General features: G+C 39.1%; 1 pseudogene; it reads right to left on the reverse strand.

Moving 5' to 3' along the window:
• Positions 1 to 18227: 18227 nt before the first annotated feature.
• On the reverse strand, positions 18228 to 19259 carry LOC149232382 (putative UDP-arabinopyranose mutase 1 pseudogene; annotated as a pseudogene).
• Between the last annotated feature and the right edge of the window lie 894 nt (positions 19260 to 20153).

Genomic DNA, 20153 nt, shown 5'->3' on the forward strand with positions numbered 1-20153 from the left:
AACGTCGAGGTCAATTGTCTGAGGTTTTCAATCACCAACTTCCTCAAAAACTTGCAGCTGACGTAGCCCAGAACCTGTTAGCCACTACCAGCACCTGTTATTTCACTGTCCATTCCCCAAACACATGTATTTATCCATTTTCCGCATATACCCTGCAATTTCTCATTTTACACTATAAATTCCACAGAAAAAGAGATTGGGCAAAGAGGAAGCACTGGTTAAACCAGAGGAAGTATGTCGAGACAATATTGTAGAGATTTAATATGCAGGATAGTAAACCGGTGAAGGTTCCTATTCCTGTAGGTGTAAAGTTATCTGCTGAACAGTGTCCCAAGACACAAAAAGAGGAAGAGGACATGTCCCGTGTTCCATATGCAAGCGCAGTCAATAGCCTGATGTATGTAATGGTCTGTACTAAAGCAGACATTGCACATGCAGTGGGAGTATTGAGTAGGTTTACGTCAAAACTAGGTAAGGAGCATTAGAGTCAGTGAAGCAGGTTTCAGGTATTTGCGTGGCACTAGTGATTATGGTTTTTCCTACCAAGGAAGACCAAGATTGGACAAAGTGTTGGATATTCGTGGCTTTATTGATACAGGCTAGGCTAGAGATCTGGATCATAGAAGATCTACAAGTGGGTATGTGAGTTGGATGAGTAAGAAACAATCTGCAGAGGCAGAATACATGGTAGCAAGTCATGCAAGCAAGGAAGCAGTTTGGTTGCAGAGATTGTGTTCAAGTATGGGGTTAGTACAAGGAGCTATAAGGATAGACTGTGACAGCCAAAGTGCAATTTTCTTGGCAAAGAACCCTGCATATCATTCAAAGACAAAGCACATTGATGTTTAGTATCACTTTGTGAGGGATATGATAGAAGACAAAAAGGTGTTGCTGATAAAGGTGGACACTTTGAAGAATACTACAGATGCATTGACACAATTTGTGAGCTCTGAGAAGTTCTCTTGGTGTAGAGAAACAATGGGCATTACAGAGCTGGATAAATGACTAAGCTCTCTTGTGGCCCCCTGTGGAGAGAAAACAACAAGTGGGAGAATGTTGGGTTGTGTTATATCCTTTCCACCACTAGCCCACGTAGATAACCAAGGGATTGAGGGGGAGCGGAGCCCCCCCTTTGTTGTGCCGATTTCGTAGCGGGGGGGTCACAGGGGGTTTGAGTGCTGTAGGTAACCTCACTCTATTAGTTTTGGAACCTATGTTAGGTTCGGCAGACCCACCTATGGTTTTGTGCATGATTTTCGCACAAGTTTTTTTAGATGTGATGGTTTTCGGTCCACGGTATTGGATGGTTCGACATGTATAAATATGTACTATAACATTGAAAGGAACGTAATGAAAATCAAGCTGGTAGTCGCAGTTTGGGATCCAAGGGAAAATCTCTGTGTATATGTGTTTTATGTGTTATGTCTTGCATTGTTTAGTTTATGTGTTTTAGAATTCATATGTAGGTAATTTCTGTATGGGGTTAAAACCTACAGACCATAGTTGGTGGTAACATTAATCCTCTCTTCAGAGACCGATGGCCCATATCTATTGTGCCCCCCCCCCCATTTCTTGAAGTCCAGAACGAATAAAGGGGGGGTCTCAATACCATATGGATTTCCCAATGTCAAATAAAAGGTGGACCCTAGTATGACATGGCACCAGATGGAAAAAATAAGTGGAAAATTGATAAGGGCGAAAACCTGGGGTTGGGTTACACTTTTTGGCAAGAGAGGGCCTGTTTAGGTGGAAAAAATGATGGCTTGATTGAACCGTTTAAGTGCTCGACTGAGCCTTTTTTAAGCACTCAATTGAGCTCCTTGGGCACTAAAAAAGTAGCTCAATCGAGGGTTAAAAAAAACCCTCGATCAAACAATATGGCTCGATTGAACTATAATTCTCAATCAAGCATTATCGCTTGATCAAGCCATTTTTTTATTATATACCACACCCACGGTCTGCGTGCGCCATTTGCACAAACCTCAAGAAATTAGAGAGCTCGACCGAGAGTGTGACGATAGCTCGACCAAGAATATTTGGGCTCAATCGAGAAATTGAAGCATGGAGCATTCAAATCAATCTCGCCAATGTCCTAGAGGCTCAAATGAAGGTAGGTATTTTATAGTTTTTTCCTTTCTTATTTAAATTTTTTGCAAAATTAAACAAATTAATTGAAAATAAATAATAATAATAAACAACCATATAAAAGCCATGAAAACCACAAAAAAATCCTTCAAAAGAACTTAGAGAATCACAAAACCAACCAAGAAAACCACCAAAAACTTCTATTAGATTACTTTTATCTGTTGTTGTTTCTTTTGATTTTGAGGTAGAATAGATGGATGTGAAGACAACATTTCTTCATGGGGATCTGGAAGAGGAAATATACATGAAGAAACCTGAGGGCTTTGCGGTGAAGGGTAAGAAAGAACTGGTATGAAAGTTAAAGAAGTCTCTGTATGGGTTAAAACAGTCACCAAGGATGTGGTATCAAAAATTTGATACATTTATACGGGGACTTGGCTTCACTAAAAGCAAAGCAGATCACTGTGTGTATTTTAAATTAATTGGTGACCATATTATTTATTTGGTCTTGTATGTGGATGATATGTTGCTGGTTGGAAATGACAAAGAAATTACGCTAGATGTGAAGACCCAATTGTCCTCCAAATTCGACATGAAAGATCTTGGTGTTGCAAAATACATTTTGGGCATGGAAATTAAAAGAGATCGGGCAAAGAGGAAGCTCTGATTAAACCAAAGGAAGTATGTCGAGACAATATTGCAGAGATTTAAAATGCAGGATAGTAAACTTGTGAAGGTTCCTATTCCTGTAGGTCTAAAGTTATCTGTTGAACAATGTCCCAAGACACAAGAAGAGGAAGAGGACATGTCCCATGTTCCATATGCGAGTGCAGTCGGTAGCCTGATGTATGCAATGGTCTATACTAGACAAGAAATTGCACATGCAGTGGGAGTATTGAGCAGGTTTATGTCAACACCAAGAAATGATCATTGGACAACAGTGAAACGGGTTTTCAGTTATTTGTGTGGCACTAGTGATTATGGTTTGTGCTACCAAGGAAGACTGGGATTGGAAAGATTGTTGGATATTCATGGCTTTGTTGATGCAGACTAGGCTGGAGATCTAGATCAGAGAAGATCTACAAGTGGGTATGTGTTTAACCTATTTGGAGGTTCAGTCAGTTGGATGAGTAAGAAACAATCTGTAGTGGCACTCTCAACTACAGAGGCAGAATACATGGCATCCACTCGTGCAAGCAAGGATGCAGTTTGGTTGGAGACATTGTGTTCAAGTATGGCGTTAGTACAGGGAGCTATAAGGATAGACTGTGTCAGCCAAAGTGCAATTTTCTTGGCAAAGAACCCTGCATATCATTCAAAGACAAAGCACATTGATGTTCAGTATCACTTTGTGAGGGATATGATAGAAGACAAAAATGTGTTGCTAGTAAAGGTGGACACTTTGAAGAATACTACAGATGCATTGAAAAAAGCTGTGAGCTCTAAGAAGTTCTCTTCGTGTAGAGAAACAGTGGGTGTTGCAGGGCTAGATAGATGACTAAGCTCTCTTGTGGCCCCCTATGGAAAGAAAACAACAAGTAGGAGAATGTTGGGTTGTCTTATATTCTTTCCACGACTAACTCACATAGTTAACCAGGAGGTTGGGGAGGGGGGGGGGGGGGGGGGGCGAAGCCCCCCCTTCGTTGCGCCGATTGCGTAGCGGGAAGGTCACAGTGGGTTTGAGTGGTGTAGGTAACCCCACTCTGGAACCTATGTTAGGTTGGGCGGACCCACCTATGGTTTTGTGCATGATTTTTGCACATCTTTTTTTGGACATGATGGTTTTCAGTCCATGGTATTGGATGCTTCCGCATGTATAAATATGTATTATAACATTGAAAGGAACATAATGAAAAATCAAGTGGGTAGTCCCGGTTTGGGATCCAGGGGAAAATATCTGTGTATATGTGTTATGCTCTCACATTGTTTATTTTATGTGTTTTAGAGTTCATATGCAGGTACTTTCTGTACGGGGTTAAAACCTACAGACCATAGTTGGTGGTAACATTAATCCTCTCTTCAGAGATTGATGGCTCATATCTATTGTTCCCCTGCCCCTGGCCCCCCCCGCATTTCTTGAAGTCCAAAACGACTAAGGGGGGGGTCACAATACCATAAGGATTTCCCAATAAAAGGTGGACCCTAGTATGACATGGCACCAAATGGAAAAAATAAGTGGAAAATTGATAAGGGTGAAAACCTGGGGTTGGGTTACACCTTTTGGCAAGAGAGGGCTTGTTTAGGTGGAAAAAATGATGGCTTGATCAAACCATTTAAGTGCTTGACTAAGCCTTTTTTAAGCGCTCAATTGAGCTCCTTGGGCACTAAAAAAGTAGCTTGATCGAGGGTTAAAAAAAACCATCGATCAAACTTTATGGCTTGATTGAGCTATAATTCTCAATCAAGCATTATGGCTCAATCGAGCCATTTTTTTATTATATACCCCACCTGTGGTCTGTGTGCACCATTTGCACAGACCATGGGAAATTAGACAGCTCGGCCGAGAGTGTGACTGTAGTGTTGGAAATAATACTGAGAGGGGGGGGTGAATCAGTATTATCAGATCAATCAAACTTTTTCAATTTCATACTCAGAAACATATACGCTACTTCAATTAAGTGAACCCGCGTGTACACGCAACTGTGTCTAATGAAACTCGCGAATATCCAGAGATCTTATAATTCAGTTAGCTTAATCTTCAGTAAATGCATCAGATCATTATTAAGCATATTAACAGTAAACAGATGCAGAATAACAGAACAAAACATCACACAAGAGCCACACACATGAACACAAAGATATAAGGTGGAAACCCAATGTGGGTGAAAACCACCTGCTGCAAGTCATCTCAATCTTCTTCTTAATAAGAAAATCCTTTTACAATATTTTTACTGGTGCAGTCTTATACCAGTACGGGAGCTACAACCCCCCTTGCTCTTGTACTAGCCGATCCATTTACTAGTACGCAGGCTGCTACCTGCTACAATGCTCCAAAAGATCTCCTTTAGCTTTTGTACTAGCTTAGATACTAGTACGTAGGTGCTTGCCTACAATCTTCTCACCTCCAGGTACCACGTTTCATCAATTTTCAGACTGGATACACTGAAGCACAACACATAATCTGTAAGGCCACTTTTCATCCAATTTTCATACTGGACCCATAACTATCATTGAAGCTCAAAACAATCATCAAACTCTGAATCACTGAACCCTGTTAACAACAGTCACCAGAAAACAGAGCAGACACAGAACTCTGTAATAACCATCAGATCCATCTGCAACTTCAAATATCAAGCTTTACAATGTATACGCTACTTCGATAAATCAAACCCGCGTGTATACGCGCTTTTGCCAAAGACAACCCGCGTACAGATCTAAAAATAATTTCTCATAACTTGCAGCTGTACCAGACATCAGTCATACTCATAACATTTATAGAACAATACATGCGTCAGTATGTAGATCTAGAATAAGCATCATAAAGATAGTTCATTTCAAACCATTTGATCCCGATCTCTCCTTAGATCTTGCTCTCCATCAACCGATGAGATCTCTCCTTAGCTCAGATCAAGAAATGCATCATCAACCCATAACCTGCATACTGGATCTAATGCTTCATCAGATATTCAAGACATTTCAGATGCACTTGCCTAATGATTTCCTTCTCCTTATATAGCCTTAGGCCTTGCTCAATACCAAGAGCCAAAACCATAGAAATCCAATACCATCAACTTCAAAACTAGGATCAACACGTCGTCGAGACACAATGGTCTGAAACCATAGGCACAACTTCCAAGGACTAACCGCCATGGACCAAAGGTACTTTTCCACATACACGCGCTGAAGCCAACCTGCGTGTACACGCGTCTTGGGCTTAAGGAACCTGCGTGTATGAACTTTCTCTTCTTATAGTCTGATCATCAATTCCTTGCTGCTGACCTTCTGTACTATGATTTGTCATCAGTGAGGTTTGCCATCAAGGACAACACTTATCTCATAATGCCAACAATCTTTTGACTTGATGGCAAAGCTTGTCACACTTAGAACTATCATCTGATTCCTTTGAGCTGTCCTCCATTAGTCACATCTGATATCTCTTCTGAAGATTCATCATCTGATTCCTTTGAGCTGTCCTCCATCAGTCACATCTGATATCTCTTCTGAAGATTCACAGTTATACATAAGTGAGATATTCTTCTATGAGAGGGTTGCCATCAAGTACAACACATGCATCATAATGCCAACATGTAGCTCGACCAAGAGTATTTGGGCTCGATCGAGAAATTGAAGCATGGAGCATTCAAATCAATCTCGCCAACGTCCTAGAGGCTCAAATGAAGTTAGGTATTTTATATTTTTTGCCTTTCTTATTTGATTTTTTTTGCAAAATTAAACAAATTAATTAAAAATAATAATAACAAAAAACAACCATACAAAAGCCATGAAAACCAAAAAAAACCCTTCAAAAGAACTTAGAAAATCACAAAACCAACCAAGAAAACCACCAAAAACAATAAAAAAAAAACCTTCAAAGCAACTTAGAAAACCACAAAACCAAACTAGAAAATCATTAAAAAAAACCCTTCAAAGCAACCTACAAAACACTTTGAAACCACCAAAAAACTATAATTTAGGTTTTAAGTTTTTTTCTTACTTGCAATATTTTGTTTATTAAATGCATATTTTCTAATTTTGAATGGTAAAAACATTTTTTTCTAATTATTTTAGGTTTTAAACTTTTTCTTTAGGAATTTTGTGAAATAAATTTTCAAAAAATTTTAATCTTTTGTTATTAAAATGCATTTTAAATTTCTAAGAAATTTGATTAAAAATATACCCCAAAAAACTCCAAAACAGAAAACAACAAAAATATAACCAATAAATAAGTAAATTAGGAGTTTGAGATTGACATGATGAATATAGTTCCTCATAGTGAACCTCTATTTATAAAATAAACAATTTTATTTTATTATTTCAAATTCAAATTAATTTATATTTTAAATATTTTTTAATTATTCCCCAATGGGGGTGACCAAGCTAACAGACAAGTGGTAGCGCATTGGAGTTTGGAGCCAACTGGGCCTCCACACACAGAATGAGTGCCTTAAAGGCCCGTTGGGACCTGGTCCGGACTCCCATGAGCATTACATAATGTGCAGTGTAGGTAGGAGGGTGGCCATTTGCAGCTATTGGGAAATGAGGAGGGAGTATTAGGTGAGACAGAGTAGTGGGGTATCGGCATCCTAGCTTAGGCTGTGGCTTGGGGCAACAGTGCAAAACAAGCTTAGGGTAGAAGGATGTGTGGGGGACTGGACCCTGTAGTCAATTTGGTGGTGGGATACGGGGGAGAATTGGAGTAGTAGGCATGACGAGGGATACCATTCCGAGGTTGGAGAGTGTGGGTGGTGTGCATTCATTCCCTCTTCCTCACTCTAGTTCTATCTTTGGGTAGGGGCTGCTCCTCTAGAGAGGTAATGTTGTGGAGTGGGTATTGGTCCAATCCTTGGCACGGCTTGTCCACTTTAGAGACTGGTGATGAAACCTCCTGTTCGCCAGCAAATAGTGCAGAGGGATACAAGAATGACATCAATTGTTTAAGGCTCCCTGACGTCAGTGTGGTAAGCAATGTGTTTTTGTATTTGGTTCATATCTGGCTTGTGTGGTGGGTTGAACGAGGTAGCCAAATTCGTCCCTGCGGTGCTGCAACTGGTGGTGGAGGTAGAAGATGAATGTTGAGACAAAGAGGACATGCTCGCAGACGAGGAGTTGGCCACCGCATGGACGATCATTCACAGCAGCGAGTGCCCAGCTCAGCCTCGGAGTCAACCGAGAGCCATCATTCTGATGCCAATGTAGCCATGTCCCCAAGTGACTCCCCAGGCCACGTTGAGGCTTCGTCCACCTTGGACTCCATAGCAGCCTAATTGAACAATCTCCATCTGAGTATGGAAACTTTGAGGGAACATCGATATGATGACCAGAATGAATGGGTGACCTACATCAACGACCTCCAACACACGCAGAACGAGCTCCTAGACTCCATATACGACCTTTGGCAGTAGTTCTGATGAACAAATGGCCACCTTCATGCTTTGGAGACTTAGGTGGAACACATTGACTACCACATGCATGAGCGGGTTGCATTCTTTGCTGCCCTCCCACTGTTTCCCCCCAACCCATCCCCATAATGTATATTCCTAGAAAATTCTCTTTTGTGCTTCTTTTGTATCAAAAATAACCAATTACACGGGTTTTCTTGGCCTCTTCCGAGGCTTAATATTGCTCAAAGAAAGATTCATGTTAGCTCTTAAGCCTGATACTCAGTCTTATGCGACAACAATAATGTATTTTGATGATCTAGTGATGATGTATTTTGTTCCTGAAATTAGAATAATATAATGAATTTTTTTTTACCGACAAAAAAATAAAATAAAATTTAATTATAAATATAGTGCGATTCTAGTTTTAAAAATAAAATACTAATATTTAGAGTTAAAAATCTATAAAAAAAAATGGTTTTGAGCTAGGTCATGCCACTCTGCTCTGAGCCTGCGTCCTCCTTCGCTAGTTGCCTTCAGCCCTCCTGATTGCCATGGCCCCTTCGAATGCAACCCCGGAGGCAGCAACTACCCAAATGGCCTCTCCACCCTTGTAAAATCCCTTCCGCCCTAGCGTCCTCGTCCTGCAATTTTGAAATTTGTAAAAAGTTGGATGGATTACAAGAAGTAGTTCTTCCTCCTACCCTTCCTCATATGGCGGCTCTTTCTCTAACAGAACGAGGCCTCATCAGGCAATTCACTAGCCTGTGGCCCTCCCCGAAGACAGTACAAAGGTGGATCAAGCGGAACTAGGCTAACAAAATAAGCAGCAAAATCTCTATTCACTTTTGTGGGAAAGGATACTTCACCTTCCACTTTGAGTCAAGAGAATACAAGGATCTAATCTGCAGGAACGGACTGTATCTCATGGATTCGAGAGGATTATATCTAAAAAAATGGACTCTGTACTTCAATCCCAAACTTGATGTCCCTAGTGCAGTCTCGGTCTGGGTCCGTCTTCCTCATCTCCCTCTCCATTGTTGGGGAGATGAATCGGTTCGAGCCATCGATAATGTTGTTTGGAAGTTTATTGATTGCAACGAGCCAAAGGACAAGATGCAAGATTGTGCGTGGATCTGTGTTGAATTTGATCTCAACAAGGGTCTTTCGGAAGCTATCAAGCTCAAAGTGGATGATTCAACTCACATCTAGCAGCTAGAATATGAACAGATCCCATTTAAATGCAAGGTATGTCACGAATATGGCCATTTTTCCAACCGCTGCTCTAAGTTAGTTGATGTTGAAAACGCTACACAAGATGAGCAATGGGAAACTGTAAAAAAAAAAAGAAGACTGCCTCCTTTCCTAAGGAAAACCCTGAAGCTGCTCCTCCCAAGATTAATCACTCAGCTCCCCCCTCCACCTCCTCCCTGGATCCTCTCCTTAAAATTTCTTCCACTGCTCCTCACTCTGAGATCCTTTGGAATCATCTAACCCCTTTGATGCCCTTTCCCTCGTTGAAAATGACCCCCCCATCCCCATCCCCCTTTCGCAAACTTCTCCCTCTTCATCTCATGACCCTCCCCTTACCCGCACAACCAAGAGCTCCTCTAAAGAGCACGATGTAAATCTAGAAACGCATAAAAAACAAGGACCAGGTAGAAAATCCATAAAGCAATAGAGGGATGAAAGTGCCCAAAAAGACATAGCCATGGGTACACAAAACCCCATAGAAACCTACATTCTGGGGAAAAATAGCAAAGAAGTAGCACGCAAGGAGCAGGGAGGGCGAGCAACTCTCCATATACCCAATACTCAATGATGAAGGTCCTATTCTAGAATAGCAGGGGACTAGGGTACGCCTCTAAAATTGCTGCCCTGAAAGACTTGATAGCTCCTGAGAAACCAAGAATCTTAATGCTTCAAGAAACAAAACAAGGACATCAAGAAATGAAAGGAATCATTGATTAGCTCAAGTAGTATGAAGGTTACATTTGTGAATCAAGGGGCGCCTCTGGTGGAATCACCACCATATGGAACCAAAGTACTTGGACATGCATAACTAATACAATCAATCAGTATTGGATTAAAGTCACTCTAGAGAATCAATCAGATAACAAACACATAGTCATCTACAATATCTATGCACCAAATCACTTCAGAGATAAAGAGCAATGTTGGGCTTCTCTCAAAATAGACATAGATGATGAAGATAATAGTAATATTATTCTTGGCAGAGATCTCAATCTCATACTCCACCCCAATGAGAAGAGAGGAGGTATTTTTACCCATGATCCCCATAGAACAAAGCTAGAAATTATCATGCAGGAACACGATTTAGTTGACATTGTTCCCAAAAACCGCATATTCACTTGGAACAACTGCAGATTGGGCAAAGATAACATTATGGAGAGGCTAGACATGATTATGATAAATGTCTCTCATCTTTCCGCTTACTCCACTACTTACGCTATTGTCCTTCCCTATTCGGCATCTGATCATTATCCTATAGTCCTAGTCCTTGAGGCCCACTACCCCTTGGGGCCCATTCCATTTAAATTCAACTCACTTTGGAGCAGGATTCCCACCGCAGATTAGATTGTCAAACTCACATGGAGTTTGCACATAGAAGGATCGCCGAGATTCATTTGGGAAAGAAAGTTGAAGAGGACCAAATGTACCTTAAAGGATTGGGCAAAGAATTATTACAAATAACCGAGAAGGCCAAAGCTGAAATAAAAAGCGAATTAGAAAGGATCCACAACAAAATAGAGGAACAACGACTCTCCAAAGAATACATAGCATTAGAAGGCGATCTCTATTTCCAGCTTTATCGTGCTAATAGAGATGAAGAACAAAAATGGAGAATAAAATCGAGACAGCTTTGGTTGTAAGGAGGGCATAAAAATTCTTCCTTCTTCCACAAGCAGGCCACAGTCAGGAAAATTAGGAATAATGTCACCTCCATCACTAACGAGCAAGGCCATCTCCAAACTACTCAAGACGCTATTAAGAATACTGCTTCAGACTATTATGGCATCCTCCTAACTGAGACAAAAGCAACAAAAGACTACTCAGATCTTCTTCAGCACTTGCCCACGAGAACCAGTGAGGAAATCAATGTAACCTTAATCAAAGAAATTGAAGAGGATGAAATTCAAAATGCCATCAAGATGCTCCAGCCAAACAAAGCCCTTGGCTAGATGGTTTCCCAATTTGTTTTTACAGAACTTATTGGGGAACTATCAAAAAAGACCTTGTCAAAATGATAATATGGGCTCAGCGCAAGTGAAAAATTAGAGGATACACTAATGCCACTCATCTTGCGTTTATTCCCAAAGAGAATAGACGCTCATCCTTCTCTCGTTTCTAGCCCATTTCTTTGTGCAAATCTTCTTATAAAATCTTGACCAAAATCCTTGCTTCGCACCTCAAACCTCTCCTTCCCTATCTCATTTCTGAAAACCAAGGAGGTTTCTTGGCCAACAGACAAATATCCGACTCCATCCTTCTAGTCCAAGAGGCCATTCATTCTAGCCAAACTAGAAATGAAAAAGGCTTCATCCTAAAACTTGACTTAGCCAATGCCTTCGATCGAGTTAGGCACTCCTTTTTATTTGCTACTTTGGACAAATTGGGATTTGTCGTGCCCTTCATTGACCTTGTCAAAGCATGTATTACTGGCCCCTGGATCTCCCCTCTCATTAATGGTAGACTAGGGCCTTCCTTCCAATCTTCCTGAGGTCTAAGACAAGGCTGTGCCCTCTCTCCTTACCTTTTCATCTTAATGGCTGAATCCTTCAGCAGGGCCTTGGACTACAATCGTCGCATGGGACTTATTACTGGGATCAAATTTGGAAATGGAGTCAAGAACATAAACCATTACCAATTTGCTGACGATACATTGTTAATGGGAGGAGCCTCCAACATCATAGCTCCGATTCAAATCCCTCCTAGATTAATATATGAGCTACTCCGGAGGTTTGGTCAACTACCTCAAGAGTTGCATCTATGGCTGGAACACTTCTACTCAAACTCTGCACAACATTGCCAACACCTTTGGAGTCCCTTGCAAGTTGAATTGGGGGCACTTTTCCTAGCTAGGCATGCCAATGAGTGCTAGCAATCTGAAAGCTGCAGTCTGGGACACTATTACTGACAAAATGAAAAGGAAAGTGTAGCAATGGGGCACCTCTTGGCTTAACCTAGCAGGGCGCCTAATTCTTCTAAAATCAGGTCTCTCCTCCTTACCCTTATATCAATTCTCACTCTTGCAAGCCCCAGCTAGTTTTCATCACAAAGTGGAGGCCATCATCCGTCACTTTCTTTGGCAAGGGGGAAAAAATGAAAGAAAGAAATATAACCTTATAAACTAGAAACAAGTTATTCAATATCAGGAGCAAGGAGGGCTTGGAATTAGATCACCAAAACTCCTAAATCTGGCCTTTGGTGGCAAGATTGTGTGGAGGCTCATTAATGTCAAGCTTGCTTGGTGGAAAAATGTGTTAGAAACCAAATATCTCAATTCCCCAAGGCAGCAACTCTTGGATCATGAGATCCCTAGCAAATCTTGTTCTCAAAACTAGGGGCTGTGTAAGAAAGCAATCCCCCTCCTTGCACAAAACATTTCCAAGGTTCCCAAAGATGGCATTAATATTAGAATTGGAGTAGACAAGATAATGGACCAACAAACCATTAGCAGCAGACCTGGTACTCAGCAGATCTTATCCTTTCTTAACATCATGGGGATTCATAATTTGGATTGGATATCTTAGTGGGATGCCGAGTCTCAGATTTGGAAAGGATGGACCTTCCCAAATATACCCATTGAAATGGAAGCAAGCCTCACCAATCTTCAAACCCATCTTGATGGCATTGCCCACTCAAACGCAATAGTGATGATGGCTTTCATTGGGACCCCTCACACTCCAACTACACAGTCAAAGCTGCTTACCAACAGATCTGTAGCAATGAACACCCCATGCCCATTTGGAAGCAATGGAAAATAGCTTGGAAAATGGAGACCCTCCCAAAAATAAAATTCTTTATTTGGGTCCTCCTAAAAGGGAAAGTCCTCACCTCTAAGAATCTAAAAAAAATGTGGGGTAATTGGCCCATCCCGTTGTCCAAATTGTCAAGCAGTTGAAGAAACCATTCAGCATCTATTTGTTGATTTCCCCTTTGCCATATCCTATTGGAGAGAAGCTTTCTGGAACATCAACCTACCTTGGGGTACCAACAACTCTGTTGTTGAAGCCCTGCAACTATGGAAAAGAAATTGCCCTTGGCAGCATAAGAAAAACAATGTTGCACGTAGAGTATGGAACTCTTTACCATGCTCTCTCTTGTGGAACATATGGCTAGCTCTAAATTGCATGGTCTTCAAGGACAAAGAAACTAGCATTAGGAAGTTATACAATAAGTCATGGAGTCTTACATTGGAAGCAATGTCTACTAAAATTCAAGGGAAACTTGACACAGCCGATCTTTATGTGGAAGAAGGGAACTTCATAGGGTATTTGTTGGACAAAAACAACAACACCCACAGCAGGAGTAACACTAATAGCAGCAACAACTCTAGCTATAGTTGGAAAATTAGAATAAAAGATGAGGAGTTTTCTTTATGGCTCAGAAACTGCAACACCCATTATCTTTTCTTTGATGGTGCCTCTAAATCTAACCCAGGAATGGTCGGGGTGGGAGGAATCATCTGTAACACCAATGGAGACATCATAACTGCCTATGAATGGGGACTAGGCAATCTATCCAATAACAGGGCCGAAGTTCTTGCCCTCTACCAAGGTCTCCTCCAGCTTCAAAACTTGGCATACACACAACAACAATCATTGGAGACTCGACTATTATCATCGGCTTGATGGTGCACAACCGACGTGCCTCCAATGTGATCCTATATCAATCATTCAATAGATGCCAAGCACTTGCCCATCAGATAAAAGAAGCTCGATTCTATCATGTACTCTGCACTCTCAACAAGGAGGCAGATACGCATGCAAACAGAGCCTGCTTCCACCCCATTCGCATTCTTCTTTGTAATGCCTCTAAGTCACAATGTTTTCTGCCATAATCAGAAATAAATCACCTCACACATTATCTGCAGAGGTGTCCAGTTCCATCGGATCCCTCCTTGCTGACATTTGTATTATTCTCATGATTGATTTAGCTCACGGGTCACCTAAAATCTCCTCCGAATCTATTGCAGAGGATATCAATGTCATAATATCTTTGAATTCAACCCAAATACTCAGTCTCCGTCTTTTCTCACAAGTGCTACTACTGTCTTCATACCATTCCCGTGAACTATCTCTCAATTTTCATGTGAATGCATTTTCATACCTCCTCGATTCTCTGGCCAAGCACTTGTATTTAATCATGGTCCCCCTCGATCTGAATCACTCCTCCCTCTTCCCTCTTCTGCTCTTATATTCCCCTTCTATGCGTTTGCATCTCCCTCATCATTCTTCATCCCGATCTTCTGTCCCTTTGCTTTTCAAAGCCCCCGGCTACCTCTCTATCCCAGATCTCTGCCCATTGGAGTCACGCTTTTACAGGCTTGTGCTACACGGGTTCAACAAATTTCTCTCAAAGCATGACAAGAAGCACAAATTGCTTCCACTATGCTAATCTTCAGGCAGAGCTGGAGAAAATCCGTGCACAGTAGAAGATCTTGGATACGAAAATTGACACTCAAGCTCAAATTAATAGGGAGAAACATGAGGCTGACCTCAATCCCTTCCATCAGAGAGTGTCTTCACTCCAGGGATAGTTCAATGACCTCTCAAACAGGTGCAACCATGTCAAAGAGTCCGTGGATATTTTGAAGTATATTCTGGAAAAACATAATGCTCCAAGTACGAGCTCAGCAAATGTAAGAAATAGAGATGTTGAAGGCAACCCTGAAGAATCCACGGCATGTCAAATCCACCACATAAGCATTGATTAAGCATGAATTGCAAATACTGTCTTTTGTCATTTCAGTTTGTTCGAGTCTATACTAGCTCAGTTTTTCATACAGTTAAGAATGACAAAAGCAAAAGGGATTTTGTTCTCAATGTTGCCCTCCCCTGCTCTGCTTCTCATCTACACTGCCCTGTAACAATAGAGCTTAGTCTCCCCTATCGTTTTTGAATATAAACAACAACCGACTTTGTAAAAAATAAAAAATAAAATCTATAAAAAAAACCAATGTTATTTAATTAATTATACATATAAACTATAGAATTATATATAACAAAACATTTAAAATATATATATATATAGATAACATCACATAGCTATATATAACTATATATTATAGTTTCATGTATAACTCATTATTTAACATTTAACACTAGCTTCCTAATTTTATAACTATTTAACCTAACATAACTCATTATTTAACATTTAACACCAGCTTATATTCATCTTAACCCTCGATCTATCAAGCACAATCTCTCTAGGTGTAAACCTCTTTTATAAGTATTGAAGAAAATATAAATAATGGTGGGAAGTAACTCCTCTAGTTAAATTTTTAGATCTTATTCCTATCTATTTTTTATGCAAAGGCTTGCTTAAACTATGTTGGGAAGTAATTGATGGTAGATATGTTATTTACTTGAGCGTTTTATTTTTGAATGGTTTTCCTCCTAAACAAACTTAAGAAGAAAAACCACTACACAAATATCTAAAAGTCATGTATGAATATTGCAGCCATATCTATAAATTATGACATAAAGTATGTAAGCCAGTTATCCACATGGCATTATATTGTGGAGAGAGAGATAAATCCAACCTAGATATGGTATGTGTATATAAAATTCAGCTTATTTATCAAACCCATAGAGAAATCAAATCTCTTTTCACTTTAAAATAAGTTTGTATCTTAAGAGATTTGATACTTTTAAACTTTTGATAAATCCAAAATTAAAATAAAACAATTTAAAATAAATAGTTTAAATTTACAATAAAATAAATTTTTAAAATTTATTAAAAATTAATAGTTATAAACATTAATTAATTATTTAATCTCTAATATATATAGATAGATATATATATCAAAATGAACCATAGCTTTGAAAACATGACGTGCGAATAAATCACATATACATGAAGTCCGAACCCATCACATAAAAAGTATCGGAGAAATAGCAAGAAACAAAGAACTTAGCTGATCGAAAAAGAGGAAAATGATACATGGTATGACAATCACATTTTCACAATTCAATTAATTTCAATATAAAATCAGTGTATTAAGAATTAATTTCAATATAAAATCTAAGTGAATTTAATGAATATTCTCAGATGACTTCAACTAATTAAAATATTTCAATATAAAGTCAGGGGATATAAAATCAGTGGATTAAGAACCATCAAAATAAATAATATACAAACGAAAAAGAATAAAATCTAAGTGAATTTAATGAATATTCTCAGATGACTTCAACTAATTAAAATATTTTAATATAAAATCAGGGATATAAAATCAGTGGATTAAGAACCATCAAAATAAATAATATACAAATGAAAAAGAATAAAATCTAAGTGAATTTAATGAATATTCTTAGATGACTTCAACTAATCAGGGGATATAAAATCAGTGGATTAAGAACTATCAAAATAAATAATATACAGACAAAAAAGAATAGAATCTAAGTGAATTTAATGAATATTGTCAGATGACTTCAACTAATTAAAATATTTCAATATAAAATCAGGGGATATAAAATCAATGGATTAAGAACCATCAAAATAAATAATATACAAACTAAAAAGAATAAAATATAAGTGAATTTAATGACTTCAACTAATTAAAATATTTCAATATAAAATCAGTGGATTAAGAACCATCAAAATAAATAATATACAAACGAAAAAGAATAAAATATAAGTGGAAAATGAAACAATACATTCAAGTTTTTTTTTTCAGAAGAAAAAAACCATATAGATTATATTAAGGAAATATAATGGACATTGTATACAGCAAACCAAAAATTCCGTATTGCCTGGAGACCCACCCCAGAACAGAATAAACCATAAAAGAGAGAAATGTACAGAATTTATAGATGTACAGATAAATGGAGAGATTAGTCTCGAGCCAGAAAGAGACAAAATAAATAAAAAAAGATGTAATGATAACTTGAATGTATGTAAACATTCAAGTTATCATTACATCTAATTTACAAAAATGAAGTATTAACTACAGATATGGTACTCGACAGATTAAACTCTTTTTCTGAATTGCGGTATGTAGATATATATATTTCATAAATAAGATAAATTACTAAACATGCACATCATAATTATGCGGCTGACTTATTCATGGAAGACCGTGTTCAGAACAGGTAGATTACCCTAATATAATATCACAGACGATAGATTATACATCTATTATCTGAAAGCAAGTAATATAGATTAGTGTGGAGGATACAAAGTAATATGAAAGTAAGTTTTTTACTAATTTTTTTTTTATATAGATTAGTGTGGGAGGATACAAATAATATGAAAGTAAATTTCTCACTAATTATTTTATATAGATTAGCGTAGAAAGATATAAGCAATATGAAAGTAAGTTTTTCTGCTTCTAGAATTTTGATGTTTAATTTGCAATAATCCTACCCATATTCCTCTGTTATAAAGTGAACAAAGTTTCAATTTGATGTCATACAGGTCAATGCATTTTTGGTACATTCCATCTCCAAACATTTAGCTTCAACAAATTATGTTTTTCAACAATAACAGCTGCACCAAAAAAAAGCAGTCTCAACAATAACAGCTGCACCAAAAAAAAAGCAGTCTCAATAGCAGAAAGCGATTCAAACACATACCCGATCCAAGCATTCTACTGCATATGCATATTCTCAGGATGTGGGTGCAGTCCTTATTATCATCTAACTGAACAAAAACATATCCATGCAAATACTGCATTCAGATTTTCAAAAATGATCGCATCCCAAGAAAGGTTTCCCCAGATTTCAATCTATCCCCTGCTATCATCTGACTGCATAAACAAAATTAATAACTAAGAGACTATTCATCTACCAAAATTATCATGAACTACACAGTTCAGAGCTGACAAATGCAAACAATTAATGTGGGCGCAGATCCTTGCTACTTCGGGGATACCATCGCTGGTCCATTGGGAATAACTTCAGTTTCGGTAGCATGGTTGGCAGTGGGATTGAGCTCATCCCAAGCTTCAATCCAAGTGACCATTGCATCTGCCAGCTTCTGGAAATATGGATCTATTACTCCAAGTTTCTCCCTTACCTGCTTTGACAACTCAATGTAGCATTGTTGGACAGAAGTACATTCTTTTGGAAGTGTAACAGCTTGGAAAAATGGAATGATATCCTCCTGCCAAAATATTCCCTTGTACTCTTTCTTCAAATTAACAAAAGGGTTACTGGCCTTGCTGTGCCAAATGTATGGCAGCCCTGTCTTCACTCCCAATCCCAAGTGGTCGCAGATCACCTTGACACACCATCCTGCCCACATATCGTCATAACGACCAATAGGCTGCCCATCACCCATCAAGCCAAAATACATTGCAGGCCCGATCAAGTCCCGATTGAAGGCCAAATTCATGCCACACATGGGGAAAAGAGCACCCTTTGGTATTGTTAAAACTGCATCAACATACCTGGTATTGCGTTCTGAAGGCTTGACAAGCTGAGTGGGGGCATCGTAGTCAGGGATATTCATCCAGAGGCCGTGAGAAACTGCAGTGGGTGTTCCATGGCGAAGGCTGAAGGGGTACCCACGAACAAAATCTGCGCCCTCTCTGTATGGATCATATAGTGTATTGAAAAAGAATGGAGTTGAGGGGGAAAGCAAATTCGTAATGTGCTGCTGGAGAGCATTGATGTCGTTGTCGGAGGGATCCTTGGCAACAAAGCAGTCATCGTCAATTGTAAAGATGTATTTTTTCTTGGAGACCATGTAGCCGAAACAACGACAAGCACTGTCCTTGAAGGAGATGCAGGAGGCCTTGGGTCCGAGGATCCTGTCGATATCGTTTCTGTTGTAGAGTTCATAGTCGAAACCCTTCGGCACTGTGATGGTCTTCGATGGTTCGCCATCCTGCACAATGATGAGGTGATAGGGCTCAAAGAATGGCCTCCACATTTCCAGGAAATCCAAGTTCCGGATCGTGGGTATCACTATGTCTAGCTCGTCCTTCAAGATCGGGGTCGCAGAACTCGGACCTGCGATTGCCATTGTTACTTGATCAACTTTTCTAATTGCCAGAAGAAAAATGAGAAAGGATAGAAACTGAAACCCACGGAGCTGAAAAACGAAGAAATGAAATGCGCACAACCCAATCTTGCACAATCAGAAGGACTCTTGAATTGAATTGGTTATCTCTCGGTCTATATATATAGGTATGGAAGAGGTGTCTTACTGAAAAAAAGGTATGAAAGAGGTGCCCCGAGAGGGGATGGTCAAGCGATTTGTGATGAGTCCCAAACGAGGGGATCGTGAAGAGATTTGTTATATGGGGATTCACACCCTTCCCCAATCTCTCGAAACCCGTTGTTGGATTCTGGCAGCTCGAATTTCTAAAGGAAGGGTACTTACATGTCGTCGTCCTAGACTCCTATGGGTGTCGGTGAACATTAACTTCGTGTCAACGTGTCATATCTGGTGCTGCATATTAACTTGGTGGGTTTAATGGCACACTTTGCATTATGGCTTTTTACGGCATAATAGTTTAACCAGGTAAAAGATTTGACTTAAATTTAGTAAAAATTTTGGGAAATTTAGGTTATGGTTGTGAAGTTTTAGGATTTTGGGTGTCTAGAGGTTTTTGATGGCACTGAATCTATTTCCACTATAAAAAATAAAATGATTTTAACGGTGTTATAATTAAACATTTTGAAAAAGAAAAAAAATCGTTAGATTCCTATTAAAAATAGCTTTCTCAGCAAAATTGTAGTCTGGATAGACGTCGCCTTTTACAACTATCCTTAACATAAAGCCCTATTGTGTCTACATTTTTACAACTATCCACGTTACTTGTTAACATAAAGCCCT

The sequence above is a fragment of the Pinus tabuliformis genome, chromosome J (genome assembly GCF_031772625.1).
Source record: "Pinus tabuliformis cultivar Carrire ecotype Pingquan chromosome J, CPIR1, whole genome shotgun sequence".
In the NCBI taxonomy this organism is placed as follows: Eukaryota; Viridiplantae; Streptophyta; class Pinopsida; order Pinales; family Pinaceae; genus Pinus; species Pinus tabuliformis.